At 31.4% G+C, this 6,755-nt stretch overlaps 1 long non-coding RNA gene across 3 annotated transcripts; it reads right to left on the bottom strand.

The window, feature by feature from the left end:
- Positions 1-219: 219 nt before the first annotated feature.
- Positions 220-6,526, bottom strand: LOC112764860 (uncharacterized). 3 transcript variants are annotated; one of them, XR_011875297.1, is made up of 10 exons: positions 5,109-6,526; positions 4,578-4,671; positions 3,041-3,115; positions 2,882-2,953; positions 2,697-2,746; positions 2,342-2,528; positions 2,084-2,206; positions 1,456-1,615; positions 823-894; positions 220-659 (listed from the first exon to the last, which is right to left on the bottom strand). It is a non-coding gene; the product is annotated as an uncharacterized lncRNA (long non-coding RNA). The 3 variants fall into 3 exon arrangements; XR_011875298.1 differs by having other exon boundaries at positions 1,549-1,615; positions 5,109-5,925; XR_011875296.1 differs by lacking the exons at positions 220-659; positions 823-894 and having other exon boundaries at positions 1,074-1,615; positions 5,109-5,925.
- Positions 6,527-6,755: the final 229 nt, after the last annotated feature.

Below are 6,755 nucleotides of genomic sequence, written 5' to 3'. Positions count from 1 at the left end.
TTGAACCGCTAATTTTACCCTGACAGTAGCATTTTGGTTGGTTAAAATGACATTTTTGAACCGCTGTTTTACCCTGACAGTGACATTTTTTATCGTTTAAAAAAATAATTTTTACCGTCATTTTTATCGCGTTAAATAAATAATTTTGTGATTAAAATTTCACAATAGCAAAAAATCATAATTCATAAATGAAATATTATATAACTCATAAACAAAATATTAATATAATATATAATTTTTTATTATTGAAAATCAAAATTAATAACTCTTATACAAAACCTTGTCTTACTAAACTTACCAAAATACAAGCATTGCAATAAACACTAATCAGTCAAATCTACCATCTAGTTTCTTAAACTATGTTAATATCTAATAATGTATTTAAACCATCTAATAAGTGCTATTTTTATTACTTAGAATATGAATATACAAGACAAATAGCTTAAGTAAGTGATGATAAATAAGATTTGGAGGCCAAAAGTTTCCTCCTTTTGTAATTAACTTTCAAACAAGCCTGCCTTAGTTTCTTGGTCTCTTGTGTGAGTTTCATCCCGGAAACTTGCTACAACATCTTTGTTTCTTGCTCCAACACTCCAACTTCATTATCCAAACTCATCTCTTACAAGAGATTTGTAGGAACCTCTTCTGTCAGAAAATTTCTATCCAGCCAACAATTATAAATTGAAATTATAACAATGAAAAGATGTCATTAGAAACAATATATAGCTAGTCAAATAATATAAAGAGAAAAAAATAAAATTAGATTGGTAGAAAGAGTCGAGAAAATTTATTAAAAAGCTGAAATATGAGGCAATTACTTACAGAACCTCAAGTGTCTGAACTAGTCCTAATATTTTTGGTATAGAACCAGATAAATCATTTTCATCAAATAATCTGTAAGAAAAAAGAAAAGGTTGTTAAAAATGGTAAAATGGATGACATCACAAACTTATAACACCAATTTTTGGAAAAATAAAATAAAATATATGAACTTTTGAGTATTATAACAACAAGCTGCCTGCTCATAATTGGACTCCAGAATGAACACATCACGTACTATTTATTTCCTGTATATTTTTACTGAAAGAAATTTAATTATAAAGAAAAGACTTACAAAGGCAGGAGTATAAGATGTCCTCCATAAAGTGGATAACAGAAGCTCAATTTTATTTAAATTAAAAATAGTAAAGTCCTTTAAGAAATCATGAACTGAGCAATAGAGAGTCTAAAAACCTAAGGACTCTGATTTGAGCATGGTCTAAGAATATATATAATTGTATCTTGACCTCCTTTCTTTTTCCATCTTATTAAGCTTATTGCCAAAAAGGTTGATAGGACAAGCCTTGATAGGACAATACTCCCAATTCCATAGAAAGTATATAATAATTCTACTACTACCTACTATAGGTAAAACTAAGCACCATATATAATAGCAATGGATGTGATGTAACGAACCTTATATTATAGAATCAATGAGAAGTCATCCCAATTTTCCATTTGAGAATCAAGAACAAAGAGCCAGCACAACTCAAATTCATACATACATACCTATCTGTTCACCATTCAACATATTGGAAACCCTTTTGTTAGACTTTTATTCTTGAATTCAACCCACCTACACAGTTATAGAGAAAGATCCAATGGTTAATTCCTACCAACATAAAATAATTAACATTTATAGATGAAATAATGATACATAGAAAATCTCACTCACTTTGAAATCATTTACACAAATATTTGAACTCAACAAAACTAAGCTCATCAAAATACGCTACTTTTCAAGGCGGTTTGGTATGGTCTTCACGATTTTCTTAAACCAAAGAGTCGTTAGTATGTTATGAGCTATTTATTATCTTCCAAAAATCTATAAATGGAGGGTTCTTTTGCTATTTTTTGAAAAAGAAAACAAATAACAGGGAAAAAATATGGGAAGATCAAGTCAAAAAGCACAATTGTTGCTCCTATGCACAAGCAAAATATACGAGAAGATAAAAAGCTATGTCACATTACAAAAAAAGAACAAGATAACAATTAACCCTTATGAAACAATATAATAAAAAAAAATCCTCCATGGTCACATTACCTTCTCAAATGCAGCAATCAAATTATCTTTGGCAGTTGAAAATCGACTCTCTACAACCAAACTCCTAAAATAATGATAAGTAGCTGCCAGCTCATCCTCAGAATATGAAGCCAATAAGGCAAGCTAAAAAGAAAAGGAAGAAGAAGAAATACTTATCAAAATGGCATACAATACCTATAAGGCACACTTCACATATGAGATGTTAATCTACCAAAAATAAATTAGAGGCACAAACAGTTGAAGAATGCCACAAAGTACCTGATGATGGGGATTTCCACTAGAAGGCCATAAAGAATTAGCTTGTAAATAGTAACTAGAAGCTGCTGCAAACTCTCGCTTCACTGAGTCAACTTCGCCATACAGTCCTTTGTAAACAAGCAAGATCACCCAAGTAATTCCAGTGCCTTATGGATTCTCCTTAATTGTTTTGTCATGGACACCACAGCTGTGACATCAATATTCTTAAAGGAAAATCTAGAATTTGCTGGTGCAGCAAATGAAAAAGGACTAAGTGCATTCGAAGTGCTTTCTCAGCTAATTAATATTTTCCTCCTTCAAAGATACCAGGTATACACACAACATAACAATTACATATAAATACTGAAATACATACTTCATAACTACTTGGTGGTTCATATGGATCGTCAATACGAGTGAACAAACCTGCCGAAAACCAAATAATAATGAATAATAGTGATTGCTTCTTATGCTATGATAATGCAGAGATAAAGCTTTTGGAATTCAAGCCATCTATAATTGCCGCATCAGCACTTCTTTGTGCTTCTCATGAGTTCTTACAAGAAGGATAGCTGTGAAAGATTTCCCAATGCATCTGGAATGCTGCCACTGAAGCTACAACCAGCCAAGATGCTGACACAAATTAAGGAAAGAAAGTATTAGTATGCATTTTTTTTGTGAATATAAGGAAAATGGATCTTGTTTCTTAAGGAATCTTACAGAATATTTAGATTGCTTAAGTCTCCTATCTCTGGAGACAGAGGACCTTTTAAACCTTTGTTGAATGACAAGTCCCTACAGTTCAATAATATAGAACCGCCATTATGTTGCTGCCATTTTGTGCCCTTTTTTTTGTAGTGGTATTCAGTAATTACAACAAAAATAAAGAGAAAAATAACATCTATTAGCTGATCCAAAATTAAAAGATGCAGCTTCAAGAAATTTAAAAAAGAAATACATTTAATGCTAGCTTTAACATGAAATCAATCAAGTAAAATATACATGAAAGTGTTTTTTATATACCTGTAACACAAGGGATGAAAAAATCACACTAAGTGAGCACTAGCAAGAAAGCCATGGAACCATGGAAGTAACGTGATAGTCATGTTTTTGGTAAACTAAAACTAGCTACCACAACTTGATTTAGAATTTTAGAATACACTTTCCTTCTCCCTCTTATATTTGACTCTGTTTTCTCCTTCATTTTAATTATTCATTTTTTCATCTTCTCTTCTCTTCCATATTCAAACACCAACACCCAACCTCCTCAAAATAATTTCTAACAGCACTCTCAAAATATTGAAAAGATAAACAAAGTTAAATTTTTTTTTAATTGCAAAATTTAAAAAACAATTAAAAAATAAATTAAGACTCTCAATATTTTTTTTTAGTTTACCGACCGTGAATCCTGCACATGGTTCTGCTCCTAGATGGTTCATTGTCATCGCTACTAACAAAGTGTGCAATAGTGATAAACAACCCTTACAAAGTTTACTACCAGCCAGCACATAATTAAATGTACATAGTGATCAAATTCCTACATGATTTAAAAATTGTAAAATATTTATATATGAACCAATTATCTTGTGCAACTTATATTACTTGTTGAAACTGAATAACTCCTTCTTCATTACTTCCACCTAACCTTGAAATTTTAACAATTTCTTGTACAATCAAAATCAAACTCATCTTTCTTGTACTTTATTTAACAATTTTATTTTAACAATTATTTTTACATGCAGTTTTCAGCTTCCTCCGATCCTATAAAAATGTCTAAACATGGACCAACAATGCAAATTGAAACCACCATCAGTGAGCTAGGAAAGTACCATATATAGTCTTAAACTCTTAATTGTGGAAACATGGTGAATAACTCAATTATCTAAAAGTGACTTCTTTTTAAATGGGTCCCTTTTAATGAGCAGACAAGAGCACAACGGGCAACACAAAAAGAGAAGCATTTGTTTCTTTCCAATCCAATCCAGTAAACTGCACATGTATAACAACATAAATTCGGCCTTATTACTAGCAACTTTATTCAACTTTTCCTATTAACAGAAACTTAGATAAATTTGGTATTAGTTTACTTACTAAAATTATAGGATAAATTGTATCACAATAAATAAATATTTGCAAAATTATTTACAGATCGTCTATATACTAATAAAAAGAATCTCACAACAATAAATATCAAAAAATTTAAACTAATTATTTCAAGGTCACAAGCACTATTTAAGTTCAGTATGTTAATACTCACTAGATGAATGAAAAGATGATGTCTATCTTCAAGTGGTTCTTATTTAGGTAGCTTCCATCTTCTAAATAGTTCCAAATCAATTTATCTTCATCATCTGCACAGAAAACAACCTCATTATTAACAACTTCATTGTTTTCTAAAGCAAATAACTTAACAAAGCACAAAAACAAGTTTCAAACTAATAAAAGAATTTGTTGATTTGTCTGCAAAAGAGATATGTCACATACAACAATGATTGAATAAATGCATAGATAAAAAAAATAAGCATTCAAGCAATTCATCAAACACGTGCTATGAAAATTAGTAAATTACCAACCACGAGCATATTTACAAATCAAAACCACGAAGAGAATGCAAATTTGTATACACACATGTAAGAAAAAATCGAAGAAATTACATGAAGACCTTACCCCCAATTTTCGCTAACAAGGAAGAAAATCAAAACCTAAAATTACAGAAATAGAAGTAGGAACAATTTGGAAAACAAAATATGAGTAATTAAAAAAAGAGAATGTGGATTTGTATATAAACCTAATTCAACGAAGATGGAGAAGGAGAAGCTTCACAGAGGACAACACGGTGGAGCAGAAAAAATCACACAGCAGATCCATTAATTGAAGTGAAACGTTGATGGAGGAGATCACAGCTAGAAGAAAAGTGTTGATGGAGGAGCTTGCTGCCAGAAGAGAGCCTCGTGGATGAGATTGCAGATCTCATGTTGCGATGGAGGAACTACTTGGTTTCTCACATTGGGATGGAGGCTCGATCAAATAGACAACGTTTATTAATGAAATAGAAGAGTTTTTACTTTTTATATCAATGAAGCAGTAGCAGGAGCAGGTAATGGCATTTAAAACCACCAAAAGCGCAAAAAAACCGCTGCTTCCTACCAGCAAATTACGGCAGCCGCATAAATTGCCTTAATTTATGAATATATCGGCGATTTTGTAGAACTTCCATTATGTTGATGCCATTTTATGCCTCTTTTTTTTTTTGTAGTGACACAGGTAGCCTCTCTGAGCAGAACGGGTGGAGATGAGCCGGATTGTGTTGAGATACGGTGAGTAGAAGCTTTTTCACCATCACCGCGTCATCCCAAAGCAGCAGCGAAACCAAAATCGAGCTCTTGGCTATGGAGGCCTGATCGAAACTCGCAGTCGTCATCTCCTTTTACTTCGGTTTATTGGTAGTCCAAAATCACTGATTTTTTCCTCGTTTCTCATTCCATTGCAAATTCAGATAAGATAGTGCACTTTTATCTGTTGCATAAGGTATATTGCCATAATTATATTTTTCGTGTTGAGTAATTAGTGTGTGCATTGTAAATTAAGTACACAATGTTCTCGCTGAAATAGATAAACTATTGGTATAAGATTCTTATACAGAAATTTATTAATATTCTTTAGTAGAATGGTCACGATGGAAAAGGCAAATTATTGGATATGTGTAACTCTTGTTTTGCTGAATTTTTTTTCTACTTAAATTAATTGGAACATTTAGAAATATGTGTTTTGGTCCCTCTTGAACTGTTGAACTTTTGTACTTTCACTTAAAATTTAAAAATTATACAATTCAAACTATACAAAGAGATGGATTTCACCTGTCACTCTATCAAGCTAACTAGAGCACTATTCAAATTAATTGGACTTTAGAGAAAATGCATCTTGCCTCCCTTGAACTATATGGTTTAAAGACTAAAGTTAAATAAGTAGAAGTCCAAGGGAGTAAAATGTATTTACCTTCGATTAAAAGAATGTCAAATTTATGATAAAGAAATAAAGTTTTGGGGGTTTAAAGTTGTATTTTTTTAATTCTGGGGTTAGATTGCATTTTTTTCACTGATGGTTAATTCTGTTTATTTAATTTTCTGTTAAAAGAAAAAAGAGGGAAAAAATACACAATACTATAACAAAGCTGTATTGCTTCTATAATATTCAAAGTTTAGAAACAATCACTTTGTTTGTGGGGATAAGGCTACATGCATCGACCAAGTGGGAGCCTCATGCATTGGCTGCCCTAGGATAAGTGTGAATGTGTGACATTACACATTGATATCATCAAATGACTTTTTAACTCTTATAATATATGCATGTTGATAATGAATCTCCTTTTTGTGACTGGTAGATCCTAAATTTTAAAATCTATAAATTATAAATATCTATCTTTTTAATTTTTTAA

The sequence above is a fragment of the Arachis hypogaea genome, chromosome 17 (genome assembly GCF_003086295.3).
Source record: "Arachis hypogaea cultivar Tifrunner chromosome 17, arahy.Tifrunner.gnm2.J5K5, whole genome shotgun sequence".
Taxonomy (NCBI): Eukaryota; Viridiplantae; Streptophyta; class Magnoliopsida; order Fabales; family Fabaceae; genus Arachis; species Arachis hypogaea.
Note: the sequence above shows the minus strand (reverse complement) of the source record. Positions and strands in the feature narration are given on the sequence as shown.